Below are 17,667 nucleotides of genomic sequence, written 5' to 3' on the forward strand. Positions count from 1 at the left end.
CTGTGAGAAGGGAGTGGTCAAAAAGATGATGACTTACTGAGTGTTAGATTTCTGTGAATGAGCACCATCTCCAAACTAGAGAAGTCCTCTCTCAGGAGTTTACGCCGCTGTAGGGCTCTTTATGTGATATGTAGCATGACAGTAGAATAACTACAATGACGGGATAGAAAAATAGTGAGTAAATGCAAAAGGAAGACTGGCAGACTGGGGTTCATGTTGGTGGGGAGATGACACAGGCTGAATTAAAACAGAAACCACAATTTCCAAAACATAAGCCTCACTTACAAAGCAGGCCAGTTTCTCCCGACCACACCATGGTGGGTGTCACAGACAGTCTAAGTTCAAACTTTGAAACACCAGCTCTTGTAGGCCCATTTTGTTCTCAGACAAGACCATAGAGAAATTGACCTGTCAGTTACTCCCCACAGACTTGTGCATCCCAAAAATAAGACCACCTACTTTTCTAGAAACTCCCCAGTTTAAGAATCTGATGAAATCCTGCCAACACCATCCTGTGGCTAACTCCAGCCCCCTAAGCTTTATTGGGTGCCCTTCCGTTAATCCTCCCTTTTGAGATGCCTCAAATTTCCCCACTGTGTTCAGTTTCCCTTGCTATCAGCCTAACTTTGTTGACTACAGATGTGTCCCAGGTGGTCTTAGGCTCCAGGACATTGAAGAACATTAAATTACATTCAATGTCTAAAGCGAGTTCTCTGCAACTCCATGGCTCCGGAAATGATCAAAGCCTCTCTTTCTGGCCACCTCACAATTTCCCCTCCCCAGCTCTTACTTTCTCCATCTTCTTCCTCCAAGCTCCTGAACACACGGGACACCTGGTACTTATACTTTTATTTATGGAGGCTTCTTACGAAAATGAGTAATTAACGTCATAAGAAAATTCTCAGGCTGACCTGAGAATGAAGCAATCAAGACCACATTAAAATTATATCTTTTTTTCCCCAAGACTCATTACGGAGCTGTGAGAAAATCAGTACAACCTGTTGTGAAATCCCAGCGTAATGTTTAACTAATTTTCTGCCTTTGAGCAGTATCCCCACCATTAGCTTTCTTTTTTTCCTTACTGGCAGTTTCACTTAATCTCTTTAAAGTGACATAATGAAAGAGTGAAAAGAAAATGTACCCTATGGTCCTGCAGCCACCCCCTACAGCTCCACTTTCTGACTCACGGCCAGGAAAGTGCCGGCTCTGTTTTCCCAAGTCCAAGTGGAGGTGGGTACCTCTTTTGCTCACCCCTACTGCTTCCCCAAATCACTCTCCCTTCTTTCTGAACTTTGCTTAATTTACTGGGGAGAGTGACTGATCCTTCCTGGCTGCCTAGGGTAGAGCCTAGATCCCTTATTCATACCTCCCTGCTTCTCTCTCATTCACAATGTCGTTTTAAACGCAGTTTTGTTCCCTTATCCTTCCTTGCTCCTGGCAGAATTGATGGGTATGGAGGAGGTAAACCAGTCCCTCCATGGCAAATTTCAACTGAGACCGAGAGGAACTTGGTGGAGCTGTTGGTGGCTTTCCCAACAAAAAACGGGGCAAGGACAGTCCAAAGCCAAAGGGAAGAATGAAGTAGAGGCTCAGAGGAAAATAGAAAGGACTCCCTTCCTGGGCTCTTTACTGTGTCCCTGGTCTAGCCCTGTGCCTTCCCTAGATCCTGCAGTCTGTGTTGTCAGAATCTATGAGCCTCTGCAGTGCGCTTCCATTGCATTTGCTCAAGTCAGCTCCTGTAACTTACAACCAGAAAAGCCTGAGAAAGGTGCCTGGCTTCTAAAGCTCAGTTTCATGTCCCAGGAGAGCTTCACTCCCTATAAAAGGTGAGCATGTTCCCTGGCCCTAGTAGCTGCGCCAACCGCGTTGGGAAGCCATCCCTGCTCCCTGAGCTAACTGGCATCTCTTGGCTCTGAGCTCCCTCCCTCTCCTGTCAGGCTTCTGCCATGGCCCTTAGCCCTTCAGCCTGAGATCACTCGTAAGCCTTTCTAAGAGATCCCACTGGCAGATAAGGGCTGGATCATCCCACTCCAGGCCCCTCCTTCCTCATCATGTTGCCACATGTACTGGGGTTCACACGCTGCCAGCTTGCTTAGGTTAACAAGAGGTTGCTTCCTTATTTTCTACTAATGTTAGGAATTTTCCATTCATCCTATGCATAACATGCAAGGCGGTTACACTTTAAACTTGCCAGTTAGTAATATCTCTCTCTCTGTGGGTTGGAGTCTTCTTTTTGGGGTGGCCAGGCTGCTCGTGCATCAATGCTTGATCTTCCAGATCTTCCCACCCCTTCCTTTTCAAGATGGCCTCTGGGTTTGGGAAACTGGGGAGTTCAGGGCAGTGAGGAGGAGTGGACTCTGCCTCTACTTATTTGGTTCCTGTAGTCCTTTGGCATCCTGAAAAGGACCACACATGGATGGCCCCTACACCATGCTGACCTCTGGGGCTGAAATCTGTAGCTGGTGAGTTTGCAGTTGATCTCTGGGCTCCATCTCAGCCCCATAGCCCTCCACACAGCTTTGGCCTCAACCTGGTCCTTGCTGCTACCCTGACGTGGGTACTCTGCCCTGCCCCTATAGGTATAGGATCTCTTTGCCCCTGGAATAGCAGACCTCACCAGCCACATCCACAATAACTTCTGCTGCTCCTACAGGCTGTGTGTAAGGCTTGTGAATGCTGACCCAGGCTCCCTGCCACATCTGCTGCACCACGCTGTCCACTGACTGCAGGCACCCTGCCCAGGGTCCCAAACACCACACCTTCCACTCTGCTACAGCCACCACTCTTAGGATCCCAAACAGGAAACCCCTCTGCTCCTGGCTACCCTCTCAGTCCTTCTAACACCTGGGAACCTTGGTTTTGGTCTGAGTGGAGGAGTCATATATCTCTGACTGTGTGCTCACCTGTCTCTGACCCTCTTCTCTTCTTCTACTTTGCTGCCTCCAAAAAGGACATGCTTCTCCCCACCCCCCATTTTGTCTGATCTGAAACCCTCTTTGGTAATTTTCTTTCCCTTACCTAGGCCAGTGCATCTCCAGGCCTAGGTGCCCAAGGCAAAGCATCTACGGAAGGAGTTACGTGCTAAAACCTTCAGTTTCAATCAATATGAAAGCTGCAGAACAATTAAGAGTAGGGATCGGCCAGGCACAGTGAGTGGCTCATGCCTGTAATCTCAGCACTTTGGAAGGCCAAGGCAGGCAGATCACCTGAGGTCAGGAGTTCGAGACCAGCCTGGCCAACATAGTAAATCCCCATCTCTACTGAAAATACAAAAATTAGCCAGGTATGGTGGTGGACACTCATAATGCCAGCTACTCACGAGGCAGAGACAGGAGAATCTCTTGTGCCCAGGAGGCAGAGGTTGCAGTGAGATTGTGCCACTGCACTCCAGTCTGGGCAACAAGAGCAAAACTCTGTCAAAAGAAAAAAAAGGGGAGGACCCAAAGTAAAAATACATTGATTTAACAGCCCCCAAATATTATACCTATTAAACCTATATTGAATGCCTAGTATGTCTCTGGAGTTTTGCATACATTTTAGTTAATGAATATTATATTTTGCATCATATTATATATTTTATATGCTACATTTTATAGCCAGCTTACCTAGCAGGTATCATTAGCAACATTTCGTAGATAAGGAAATGACCAGACAGGTTAAATTGCAAGTGCGTGGAGGCAGGATTCAGACTTAGATACGTATAATTCCCAAGTTTTCCATCACAGCACACCATCTTCTGGGCGTCTGGTACCTTCATCCAGCCCTAGTTGCCACATGGAACATGCTCTCCTCCTGTTAACTGAACAATCAGATGACAAAAGAATGAGTGAAGGAATTTCCTCCACAAACCCAAAGACATCTTGGTATACGCAAAGGACGGTAGGGATACATAAAAATTTCACTGTGATTTTTTAATAGTGTTTTATTCTATTATGTTTTGCAGCTAACAATCAAGCACTTTTGTGTAATATCTCATCTGGCTGTTGTAAGGATCAAGTGAGGGAGAGGAGAGGGCAGATGTTATGAAGCTCATTTTACAATGGAAGAAACTGAGGCTCACAATGCATCAAGAGGCACACAGCAATACAGCTGGTAAGCAGTCTTCTAATTGCGTCTCTTTCCACCTACATACGACATGGCACGTTAGTCATTATTGAATTATTGATTGATACCAAAAGACTTGTAAGATTTAGGTCTAATAACACAGTGACAACCCCATTTATGTGGGGAATGCTTACATTCAGAATGCCCAGCTATGCTGAACACAGATGAGAAAGGGAAGGTATGTGAAGTAAAGAAATCGAGAGTCTTTCGGGTTAAAATAGATGCCACAGTAAAACCCTGAGAGGTTATGTGGTTCCTTGATAGAAGATTCCCTTGAGCTTTTATTCAAAGCTTATTTTCTCTTTTTTTGAAGCCAATTATAATTTGTTTGGTTTTTAGCCTATAGCAGATTAAAGACAGCAAATGGGAGCAGGGAGGCATGCATGTTATCTACAAGAAGATAGTGAGGGAGGAGACAGGCAGAGCATAAAAAGCCTGCACCAGAGCTAAGAAAGCGTAACAATCTAGAGCCAGTCAGCAAGGAGAAACAACCACTTAGACCTAAGTGATCTCCAGCCTATCCTCCCTTGTAGCTATTGCAGAGGACAGAGCAAAGTAGACTGGGAAGTCTGATCTTGCTTCTACTTTAACCCTTTGTTCTTTTTGAATGGAATGGTTAATAACTCTATCAGTTTCCAGTTGCTGCTATAACACGTTACGATAAACTTAATATTTTCAAGTAACACAAATTTATTATCTTATAGTTCTGGAGGTTAGAAACACAAAATGGGACTTACAGGCTAAAATCAAAGCATGGGCAGAGCTGTACTCCTTTTGGAGGCTCTGTGAGCGAATCCGTCTCCTTGCCTTTCCAGCTTTCAGAGGCTGCCTTCGTTCCCAGCACATAGTCGCTTCCTCTCATTGCTCCAACTCCTGTTTTCATGATCAGACCTCCCATTCTTACTTTGAGCTTTCTGCCTCATAATTATATAGATGTTTATGATTATACAGTACCCATCCACACAGTCCAGGATAATCTCCCTATTTCAATATCTGTACCATTCTAAACACCTGCACAATCTCTTTTGCCATGTAAAGTAGTATATTCACAGATTCCAGGATTAGAACAAACATCTCTTGGGGGTGATTAAACAGGCAACTACAAATGAATTCCATAAACATAGAATTTCATAGCTAATGTCACCACTCTCCTTGTTGGAATCACTGGCCATCACTCCCTGCCCATCCTAGTCTCCCTGCTTGGAGAGGGGCCTCCACCAACCTCCAGTGTTTTTAATTTTGAGTCATGGCTGAAGAAAGCCAGAGAGAAAATAGGAGAAAAAAGGGAGCTGAAAATGGAGGCAAAGTCCATGTGTTGGAGACCTAGATGGCCCCCTTCAAGTAGCTTAGGTCTGGCAGCTTGTGCTGGGCTTGTGGAAGATTCCCTCTCAAGAGGTGAAATACCTCGGGAAGCAAGCCCCAGCACAGGTAGGGCTCGTGGGTCTGCAGGGCTGGGCCACCAGTGTTCACCTGACCGCACCATCTGCCCCCGCTACAACTTCTTGTATCAGGAAATTAATGACATGAGGCCTTCTTGTCTGTTCCTAATTGATCACCTTATGTAAAGAATCTTAGGCTGGGTGCAGTGGCTCATGCCTGTAATCCCAACACTCTGGGAGGCAGAAGTGGGAGGATCGCTTGAGCCCAGCAGTTTGAAACCAGTCTGGGCAACATAGGGAGACCCATCACTGCAAAAACTTGAAAAATTAGCCAGGTATGGTGGTATGTGCCTGTAAGTCTCAGCTACTCAGGAGGCTGAAGTGGAAGGATGGCTTGAGCCTGAGAGGTCAAGGCTCCAGGAGCCATAACACCACTGCACTCCAGCCTGGTTGACAGTGAGACCCTGTCTCAAAAATAATCCAAAAAAAAAAAAATCTTATATTTTATGGTGTCACAGACTCCTTTGAGAATCTGATGAAAGCTATGGATCCCCCTTCCAGGAAAAAAGCACCTAATGCAAGCACACTGAAATATACACGTGAGTTTAAAAAATCATAGACCCCTGAATTTAACTTGTTTATTTTCATGGATCCCAGGCCAAGAACCTCTGGTCAGAAGCTCTTACTTTTCTCAAGCTGTAATTCTGAATTCCATCTATGTGAAATTTCTGCAAAACAAAGTTTTCCGCTTTAATTTTAGCCACTTAGATTGAGATATTGTGTGCAAACCTTGGGGACACCTGTTTTTGTATTAGCATCATTATAGAAGCTCTTCCTCCTGAGCAAGGTCACTGGAGTGAACCTCAGTCCCTGGGCTGGGCTGTTGCCACGAGATGATATGTGGGAAACCCCAGCCCAGGCCTGGTTTCCTTCTTCAAGCCGGATACCATGTACTGCCTTTCATTTCTTCTTTCCAGTTTGTGGGAATAAAACCAAAGTTCCTTTGTACATTCACTTTACGTGTTTGAATATGCTCTTTTATATAAGTTTGCATTCCTCTTTTTGTCTTTTGCAAAATCTGCTGACTACCACATCTTGGCCATTCAGAGAAGAATGGGCAGATGCTTACCAGTGTGGCCAACATGGCAAAACCCCATGTCTACTAAAAATACAAAAAATAGCCAGGCATGGTGGTGTGTGCCCATAGTCCCAGCTACTAGGGAGGCTGAGGCAGGAGAATTGCTTGACCCTGGGAGGCGGAGGTTGCGGTGAGCCAAGATCGTGCCACTACACTCCAGCCTAGGTGACAGAGCAAGACTCTGTCTTAAAAAAAAGAAAAAAGAAAGAAATATGTATGGTTTTGTGCAAAAGCCACATGTTGGCATTGAACAGAAAATTCTAACAATTTTGTTTGTAATTGTTGTAATTGGTCACTGAAACATTTTGACTTTCATTAATGCACTATTTCCTTATATTTGTATTAAAAATTCACATATGAAAGAAAATGGAGAGAAAAGGCTACTACCTGATTATTTCTATCCATGTGATATAATTTAAGATCTATGACTCCATGGACATAAAAGACCTAAGTTTTAGAGCTAGCAGTGACAGCACGAAAGCTTTCTGTTTTTGTTGATTGAGAATGAACTAGTTCTCTCCATAATATAAGCACATTATTTGTGGATGCCATGCACTTACTGACTTGTCCTTGGTGTGACCGTTATAAGCCTGCATGAGTCACTTTTACATGCGCACCTTGAGGCAGCTCACCAAAGAATAGCCTTTAAATAGGTCTGTTTTAAAGTCTGAGCAATTTCTCAATCAAAGAGCGGAAGGAAAGCTTCTGAATCTGAAATTAAGATTTCTTATATTGTGACCTGTAGCCATGAGGTTTTCTGACCCCTCCAGGAGAGAACTCTCATCAGGGTTTTTGAAGCAAGGTGCTGGCTGGTTGCTTTACCTGCTAGGTTTGCAGAGAGACAACTTCATATGAGCCTTGTGACAGGAAACACCTGGTTAGATGATCCCATTGTCTTGTGGCTTGAACTCTGGGAAAGAAGAGGTGCTGAACAGGGCAGTGAGGAGGTGGTGGTTCTGGAGGAGCTACACCACTCCTGAGTGTATTCCAGCAAAACAGTAAATGCCAGGGGAGTGGATGGTCTAGTCAATGTCCTGCAGGAGTCTGGTTCCAGGAGAAGATCCAGGGATGAGATCTGAAGACAGAGTTGCTCTGGATCAGAGCACACTGGGCAGGTGGAACAGCTGCTAGTGACTCTAGGTCATACCCAAGACACCAGCATTATTTTAGGCATTAATGCAGACATGAGCATTTGCATTTTTTTCCAGGAGTCAGGAAGAGGCATCGGAATGATTCAAAACTCTGGTTCTGCCCTGGAGTGACTTCAAGCTGAGGACATTCCAACTCAGAGGGCCTCAGCTGCAGAACCAACTGGACTCCAGTGTTGCAGACCAGTGAGGATGGAAATGCTTGCAAGACCAAGATGGACAACGTTGAAATGGCCTCAAGCCTGCTACTAAGACTGGCGCTTGTGGGGGAGAATATTTGGTCCAGTATTCAGAGTCTAAAGGGTAGAGACAGTGAGGATTTGTTTCAGGCAGATAACAATAACCCTGAAGGTCCAGGCCAGCAGGCAGGGCATACCTGAGATGCAGGCAACAGGTAACATGCAAAGTCAGATGCACAGTGGGATGTGGTTTGAGAGATGAGTGACGCCCCCTCAGTGAGATTTCCGCAACCATCTGTGGGATGGGGAACTGAGGCCATTCTAGCTCCTTAGGAAGGGGCAAGAGCTCGCTGGATGCAGGGGCCTGGTGTGTAAGAGTATTGGGTGGGAATCAGATGAAGCGAGGACCAGGAGAGATTGGCAGGGGGCTGAGGGTCAGGCCTAGACACTGAGCCAGCAGGCAGCACAGGGGACCGGTGACGCCACGGCTCATCCCAAGCACAAAGCCCTGAGATGGACTAGTCCCTAATTTCAGACCTCTAGCTGTGGATAACTGACATATTTTCTTTCTCTGGGATAAATTAGATGAGGACCTGGGAAGACCGCGTTTTCTGGGAGAAGCCCTGGAATACAAGATTTAATATACTTAAAGGGAGCTCACATTCCCATCAACCTGGAGCAACTCACCTGGGAATGTCTGAGTTGGCCTCAAAGTCTCAGCCAAATCCAGACCTATCTAAGGAATGTGGAAGCTGAAACCAACTTCACCTGGATCTTTGCCTTGTGGTAACATCCTTGCCCTATGAGTTGCTGCCTGCATATATGGAAGTAGGAGAGAGGAGACACTGTTTTAGACAAACATATAACATAAATGATTTTTATTATGGAATTAAATAATTATGTAGATACATTAGAGCAAAGTTATTTTATCTGGATTGTATTTTGACCTGTGCATCCTATTCAACAACAATCTTTGTAAAAAAATTTACCCTCCTCCAAAACATTTATTCAGTTAAAATGTGAGTGACTAATATTGTAATGGTCCCTTGAAAGCAGGATACAGGAAATCAAGGCATTTGAAGGAATGTGGAAAGAAACAACAGAAAGACTTCTGGTTTTGAAATTAGTAACCGGGCTTTCATTCTGGCCTGGCCAAGTCATCTCAAACCCTTGGTCCTCGTTTTCTGTACTGTTCTGCCTGTGTTACCTGCTTCTAACCTGATTCAGGAGTCCTGGCCCCTTCCTTGACTTCTGGGGGTATGAGTGAAAACAAGACAGATGTCTCCTTTGCCAGCTCTGGGGAGATTCTATCAACCTCATGGTTGAGGGTGGATAATAGGTCATCCCAAACCCTGCTCCAAGGAGGAAATGTTGACAAAGGATTCTACAGTCTCAGTCCCTACTCCAGTTGCGACATGTTCAACAAGCCCCAGATAGATAACTTCACCTCCCTGCCCTCACTCTCCTTCCCCTACCCCATCACAGTAACAACACACAGCCCAAAACAAGCAATGTCCGTATTATTAGGAGACTGGAAACGTGTGAGCCAAAAAATGTAACTTTTGCCCCAATGTGAAGATCCTTGTCATTGAAGGTTTCCTGTGCTTCTTTTCTGATTCTGGGTTAATGCTCTTTTGGAACATGCAGCAATTACTCTGATCACTAGAAAAGTCCAGTGCTTTTGGAATGATTTGATGCAGATTGAAGAACTCTAATGCTCCCCAAAGCAGAAGCACCTAAGAAATAACGCAGGTCTGCCAACGCCCTTAACAATCTGCATGAGACCGACTGGCCGACCCCAACCTCCAATCTCATACCCTGTTCTGATGATCTAGTGTTACGTACAAATGACCCTGACATTTAGAGGCTTACAACAATGACCATTTTATTCTCCTTTTTATTGACGGGCTTAACTGGGCAATTCTTCTGCTTCAAGTCATGTCAACTGGGAGACTTGGACACACAAAAAAAATACTTGAAACTTTATATAATAAAAGGGAATGCAAAATGATAGAGTCACTTTTATTTTCTTTTATTAAGGGAACAGAGATTTATTTTTGCTTCCATTTAAGATATGGAGTTCATGTCTTCTCTTGAATGTTATAAACAAGACAGAACTTTTGGTCCCATGAAATTCACTAATGTAATTACTTGAAAAAAACTATACATTTTAGAAATATTGATTGGTGACAAACTTAAACAACTGCCATGGAAAACTGCCTTAGTTCAATCCTTTCTGAGAGCCTATGGACAAATACAGTAATGAAAACAAGTTTGGGACCGGATGCAGTGGCTCACGTCTGTAATCCCAACATTTTGGGAGGTCGAAGCAGGTGGATCACCTGAGGTCAGGAGTTCGAGACCAGCCTGGCCAATATGGTGAAACCCCATCTGTACTAAAAATACAAAAATTAGCCAGGCATGGTGGCGGGCCCCTGTAATCCCAGATACTTGGGAGGCTGAGACAGAAGAATCACTTGAACCTGGGAGGCAGAGGTTGCAGTGAGCTGACATCGTGCCACTGGACTCCAGCCTGGGTGACAAGAGTGAAACTCCATCTCAAAAAAGAAGAAAACAAGTTTGCATCTGCATAATTAGCAATTGATTTCATATTTATATTTCTGTTATTTGGGCCAGTAACATATCTTTAAAATAACGATATTTTCTAATTTCTTTTATTAAAAATTTATTTTATTTTATAAGTTCCAGGATGCATGTGCAGGATGTACAAGTTTGTTACATAGTTAAATGTGTGTCATGGTAGAGTCACTTTTAAAAGCACTCTTTGGGGTTTGGGTGGAAAGGAAAACTGCAGGCCAATTCAGACTGACCCTCCAGGCTCAGTCCCTTAAGATACCAGGTACCAGGTCCCAGTCCCATGGTCTCACTTCACTTGGCCAACTCTGCAATCTCCGCTTACGACAGCGTTCTCCTCCCACCTGAAAGGAATCTCAAGCCTGATAAAAAGTAATTCGTCCCAGCTAAAAGCAGTTTGGGCATCTCTGAGCTGCTGAAAGAGGACCTGGTGCGGCAGGTGAAAAGATCAAGGACCCTCTGTGTCTTCCCTCTCTGGCAGGTGAACATCCGTCTGGCTGCCCCCTTCCCCCCTGCTCCTCAGAGCACCTCTGCTTGAGAGTCTGAGCTCAGTTAGGTAACACTAGTGCTGCGCTTCTCCATTCCTCTGGCCAGGGTCAGGCCTGAAGCCTTTAAGGAAATGAACTTTGTCATCTTTTTACAAAAATTGTAGCAGAAGAGGAGGAAATTGCACTACTTCAGACTTTACAGCCTGACAACATAACACTCTCACTTCCTGTTTTCTCTCTGCCCAGTCTCAGGACGCCTCTCAAATACTAACTCGATGCTCTGCCCTCACTGTATCCTTTGCTGATCTGATTCCTCAACATTTATATCAGGGCTTAGTTCTGAGACACAAATTTGCTGTCTTTAAATAATGCTCCTGAGAACATTTTTTTTTAAATCCCCATCTATTTTACTGTATGGGTATAATATCTAACATTGCCTCATTTTCTCTGTTTTGCTCACTTTTCCCCCCAGGAACATTTGAGTATCTGCCATGAGTCAGCTACATAGTCTACAGTGATGGTGCTCAATAACCTGCTCTCCAGGAACGCACAGCCAGTAGAGTAATCAGATGAGCACTTTAATGATGAAGTGCCTGGGAGTGGCACAGACAAAGCAAACACTTGTGCTTGGGAAGGGACAGGGAAGGTTTCTAAAAAGAGGAAACCTTGAAGGAAAAGGAGGCATTGTCCTGGGAGATAAGGAGAAGGAAGTCCCAGGCAGGTGAAAGCTCATGTAAAGGCACTGAGGCATGAAGAGTTGGCAGTGTTTGGGAGCATCCTAAGTAACTCCATGTGACCGTACACAGGGCACGTGTGAATAATTAGAAATGTGCCCAGAGAGATGAGCGGGTTCCAGATGTTGAACAGTTCTGTGAATCCTTCTGAGTTATTTGCTCTCTATCTGGAGGGCAAGGGAGAGCTCTGACAGGTCACCAGCAATAGGGTGATATGACCTATTGTGTTTTAGATTCAGAATAGCGTTTTTCTTTAATTTTGTATTTTAATTGTGGTCCTGCACCTTTCTTTTTCTCTAAAAGCCTATATGATCGTAACAAAAGGCCATTTAGGGATATATTTATGGTGCCTATTTTCCAAAATCTATAAAAGGATATTCATCCCCACTGCGACTTCCTCCCATCACCCGACTCTTCCATTGAAAGCACTTGGCAGGTGTTTGGATGTGAATTCAACATTTTGAGCTCTTGCTCTGGGCTAAAAACCATGTAAAGCAATTTCATGATCTTCTCTCCTTTCCTCTCATTCTATTTGTTCCCTAACTCCTGGTACAGTGACTTGGAAATATCAGAAAGAGAGACCTTTAGCCCTCCTGCAGGAACTTCAAAGAAGCCAGCGATAAACTGGTCTGAGCTTACATTGTGCATTTGGGGCAGCTGAGGGGTTGATCCCTCTTGCCCATGCAGTAAAATAGTCACTGTCCACTGCAGTGCAGGTCAGTTCTCAGCATTGCCATTTGTTTAGCTACTTCACCTCTCAGATCATTCAACCACGACTAGCCCAGTTTGGCCATATCATTTAAGAATTCCATACAAGTGCAATGTTCTGCATTCTACGTCTGAACCATAAAGCTATTTTTAACACTTTGTTCATGTTTAATTTGAAGCTTACTGGATTTTACTTGGGCTTCATCCATGAACCTATCCCCAGAGATTTAACTAATATATTTTTTTAATGTAGTGTCAAACCGCCAGTAAGGCAGGAGCCTATGTGTTATTCACAATAGCCCTCCAATCACAGGTTAGCCTGACTCATCTGAGTCTCAGCCGAGATTTTCATGAGGAGTTTTGTCAGCTCTTATTTTCATGAGCTTCCAAGGACAAAGATTGGGGGGAAAAGTGGGAACATCTATCTGCCCAGCATTCGAAGAAAATCCCACTGGGGAAAACAGATAGAACCGTGTGCTTCCTCTAACCTTCCAAAAACTCATAATACACAGTAATCAAACATATTTAATTTAGACAAAACGTTTACATAATTTATATATGATATACATGGTGGACAGTTAATTCCCAGCATCCCATGTTTCCCTTTTTTATTTTTTGCTAAACACTTTGCCAACATCTTCCCTTGGAATTAAGAGTGGCCATATGGTGCTATTTCTCAGCATCCCTTGCAACTAGGCATGGCCAATGAGATGTTAGCAAAGTGTCAGGGGAGACTTTTGGGAGAAGCTCCTATAAGTGAACACAGGCATGATGACTAGAGCTCTAGCAATCCTTTTAGACCTTTAGCTCGTTGTAAGGATCCAAGTCAGCTCTAAAAGAGTGGGACAAGAAATTAGGAGTTTAGATCACTGAAGACATCATGGGATTGCCATACCAGCTCTGTACTGTCCACCTCTGGACTTAAATGAATGAATAAATAAACGTCAAGCTTGTTTATGCTATATTTATTTTGTTTTATTCTGTTACGTGCATTCAAAATTAACTCTATGCTTTGGAGGGTTAGGTAAAGGTAGCTTAATCCCACTCTGCCCCCAATTTGTAGCATGTGTACGTCTAAAGCCCTCCCCAAGATATTATACTTGCTAATGCCTGAGGTATATGTTTGCATGACCGCTCCACCTTTGCACTTGTTTCTACTCGTGTCTCCTTAGGTCTGTCTTCTTCTGATTCAAACATCTCAGCTTCCTCATTGGTTTCCACAAAAAGCCATTCACAATCTGGGCAAAGCACCATTTCTCCCATGCATAGCACAGCAAACTTACAAAATTGCATAAGACCTTCCTATTAGCTCTGGTCATGTTGCCCCCCAACCTGCCAACACTTCTCTCATGGCTTTAGCCAAGAAGAATCTGGTATCTCATCAGTTTCTGCTTCTCCCTTCTCTCTAACCATTCTCTACTCTTATCCCCTCTATGTGTCCAAATTCTTCCACATTACATAAAAAAGCAATTCACTCGCCATGGCTCCTTTCCCCAAACTTTCTACCAGGTGCCCAACAGGCAAAAGAACTTCTATTTAATATAATTCTTCGTCTTTAGAAGAAAATTGTGATTATATATGGCATACTTTTCCCAATGTATGTAATGTTTCTAGATATTGAATGAAAGTGTCACAAAAAACCCCGTTCTTGAAGGGTGTGAATAAATCTCCAAAATGGCTATCATCAAAAAGACAAAAATAACTGACGGTGGTAAGGATGCTTTGAAAGGGCACCACTAAAACACTGTTAGTGGGATTATAAATGGTACAGCCCACTATAGGAAACAGTATGGAGTTTCCTCAAACAACTAAAAATAGATCTAACATATAATCTTTCTTTTGAATACATACTGCTGGATATGTATTCAAAAGAAAGAAAATCAGTATATTGGAAATGTAAATTGACACACTTTGTAGTATAAACTCATGTTTATTGCAGCACTAGTCACAGCAGTCAAGATATGAAGTCAACTTAAGTGTCCATCAACAGATGAATGGATAAAGAAAATGTGTTACATATACACAATGGAATACTATCTGGCCATTAAAAAGAAGAAACGCCTGTCAATTGCATCGACATGATGAAACTGGAGGTTATTATGTTAAGTTAAATAAGCCAGGCATAGGAAGACAAACTCTGCATGTTCTCACCCATTTGTGGGGGCTAAAGAAGGTGATCTCATGGAGGTAGAGAACAGTGATTGATAGATACCAGAGACTTGGAAGGGTGGAAAAGGGTGAATAAAGAGAGATTGGTTAATGGGTACAAAAATACAGTTAGATGGAATAAGTTCTGGTATTGAATAGCACAGTAGGATGACTCCAGTTAACAACAATTTAGGATATACGTATTTCCAAATAGCTAGAATTTTAAATATTTCCAACACAAAGAAATGATACCTATTTGAGATGATGGATATCCTAATTGCATGATTTGATTATTGCACATTGGATGCACATATCAAAACGTCACATGTACACCAGAAATATGTACAGTTATTATGTAGCAATTTTTAAAATCTTGATTTAAAGACATTCCCCCAAAATTTCAACGCTGCCTGTAAAGAATAATGTGAATTCATTGTCTGCTTCACATTCATCTAACCGTTAATATTGTGTTTTTAAATTCATCTTGTCTCTCTAATTCTCACAGCTTTCTTAAATATTGGCATTATATGCCCTATTTTACAGTTAAAGAATTGGTATTCTGAAACGTGGAGCAGCTTGCCCAGGGCACACAGCTACTAGGAGGGGAAGCCATTATATAGGACCCCTATACTGAGCCCAGAACTCTTTTAATGAGCCCCCATGCATCCTCAGCATGGGTTAATTTACCCTATCCTTAGCAGAGAGCAGAAGCAGAATAGAATGGGGCTAGTATTAATAAGCTCTGACCCAGGAGGAGAGGAGCAGCAGAGAGCCTGAGTTTGGTAGATGGGAACTGAGGACTACTATACACGGTCCTGGGCAGCCAGGAGTAGCAGGGCAGCGTGGACCTGGGCCTTAGAGAAAGGATAAAGCCCAAGACAAGATGTGTGAGGTCAATGCAGATCAAAAAAATACTGAACAAACTAGACCACAGATGCAACACTTGGGGATCACAAAACAGCCTCCTGTGGCACGGGGGGAGCAGTGGATTGAATCAGAGCTCACTGAGTGAAATCAGTAACAAAGTGCTTCTCAGGAGAAATCTCATTTTCAAGAGCAGATTTTGAGATGATTCAAAATTGGAACATTCTCCAGGGCCTGACTAGTTGTTGTAAACCACAGGTAGGTCCAGGGCTTTTGGGGAAGCTGTGCAAAGATCCCGAGTCATTTGCACACAGTACTTGATGAGCAAAGGCAGCCCTGTCAGAGGCAATGTTATCAGCCAGTGTGAAGGACACCTGTGCAAATGGGAGGGTCCACCCCATCCTGGTGATGGAAAGGGATGTTTTGTTCGGTGGTCTGTGCACACATGTAGTTTGTGGCAGCTTCTGTTGGCAAAATCACTTTCTGATTTCTGCATTCTTCCTTTGATCTTGCCCAGTAAGAACTTGCTCTCCAAGCATGAAAATTTCTTCCATTTACTGAAAACCTATGTGCCAGGTACTACTATGGCGTACGCCTACAAAGTAGAGAGTCTCACTCTCTTTTCCAGCTGAGAACGCTCGCCTCTAGAAACAGGATGGGACTTGCTCCAATACTGCACAGCTAAGTCAGTGATGCCCACAGTGATGCCCACTGTGACCAGCCCCAAAGCCTGAGCACAACGGAGTTTCGGGGCTGCACATCCCTGGGATGATTGTGAATGGCACTACCTGGCCCACATACATGCGAAGAAGGGCATAAAACTTATACTTCGGCATACCAAGAAATTTCTGTCACTCTGAGTGTTTCCAGACCTGCTCACAGGTATACCGGGAGACCAGGAGAGCCTCAAGAGGCCGAAAGCCTGTGTCGAATGCTCTTCCAGAAGCCTCCTGAAGAGTCCTCACGCATCTATGGATTAGACAGACTAGACCACGCACTCCTGGAGTGCTCAAGCATACCTGAAAGACATTCAATAAATGCTGCCTTTTCCTATCCTCGCCATTTCCCATGTGTGACATGTTGGCCTACAACTACCATGGGTGTCTTGGAATTCTCTTGAAGCTGGCCTGGGGTGCAGATTTCATCGCATTCCCACTAGGGTCATAGCCAGATGCACTAAGCACTTACTTCTCACCAGCCATGCTGCTTTGCAGTTTGGATACACCCTCTATTTGAGTGTTTCTAGCAGTGCTATGGAGCAGATATTACCATTACCCCAAAAGAAAGGAGCTACTTGGGAGGCTGAGGTGGGAAGATCACTTGAACCCAGGAGGTCGACACTGCAGCGAGCTGTGATCGCACCACTGCACTCTAGCCTGGATGAAAAAGTGAGACCATGTCTCAAAAAAAAAAAAAAAAAGACGCTGAAGGGGGGAAAGTTACATCATTGGTGTAATACATTACTCAGAAATAAACAGTAGATATGAGATATAAACATGAGCCTTTCAGTCTTCACAATCTGGGTTCCTAAGCAGTCCTTTAGTTAGCCTCCCTTGGATGTCTCTGGAACTTCTCTAGGCCCCACCCCTCAGGTGATCCTCGTGACCTGAGTGAGGGACTGAGGCAGCAGCACCTTAGACCCAGAGGAAGTCACAGATTTATGCGTGACCCAAGATACCCAACAATATCCTCAGTATCGGGCCAGGGGCGTAACTGGGGAAACACTCTGACTTGTGCTATCTCTGCTGCAGATCTGAGAATTGTATCCCCATCAGTACTTGTAAGACTAATACCTGCACAAGAAATCTTCAAACCATAAAAATTGGTATTTCCTCCATCCTGAAAAGGATGGTACTCTAAAACTTTACCTGCTACTCCAAATGCTAATTTTTTTAATTGCTAACAATTTAGATAGCTTCCATAATGTTTCGAAATTTGTAAATAAGCTCCCTCAGAGCCTAAGCAGAGAGAAACAGAATCACATGACCTCCCACATTTATCTAGGCTGTGTCCTGTCCTCTTGTCTGAGAACGGCATATGACTTTGTTGTATCCTATTTTAGAGCGAAGCATTTAGGTTATATATGTCTTTTACGTATGATCTGGTTCGAATTTTTTTTCCCACTCAGAAAGACAGTGTTCAGCTCTCTTCTTCAGAGCAGAAAATCAGTCTCTTGACAAGG

The 17,667-nt window shown here is 43.8% G+C and overlaps 2 long non-coding RNA genes across 2 annotated transcripts; both read left to right on the top strand.

The window, feature by feature from the left end:
* Positions 1-1,121: 1,121 nt before the first annotated feature.
* LOC119467467 lies at positions 1,122-3,113 on the top strand. The gene is made up of 3 exons (XR_005196004.1): positions 1,122-1,230; positions 2,385-2,462; positions 3,023-3,113. It is a non-coding gene; the product is annotated as an uncharacterized LOC119467467 (long non-coding RNA).
* Positions 3,114-3,950: 837 nt separating this feature from the next.
* Positions 3,951-8,979, top strand: LOC108285185. Its single transcript, XR_001817492.2, has 2 exons — positions 3,951-4,092; positions 7,830-8,979. It is a non-coding gene; the product is annotated as an uncharacterized LOC108285185 (long non-coding RNA).
* Positions 8,980-17,667: the final 8,688 nt, after the last annotated feature.

This window comes from Cebus imitator, unplaced genomic scaffold (genome assembly GCF_001604975.1).
Source record: "Cebus imitator isolate Cc_AM_T3 unplaced genomic scaffold, Cebus_imitator-1.0 Scaffold294, whole genome shotgun sequence".
NCBI classification, from domain to species: domain Eukaryota; kingdom Metazoa; phylum Chordata; class Mammalia; order Primates; family Cebidae; genus Cebus; species Cebus imitator.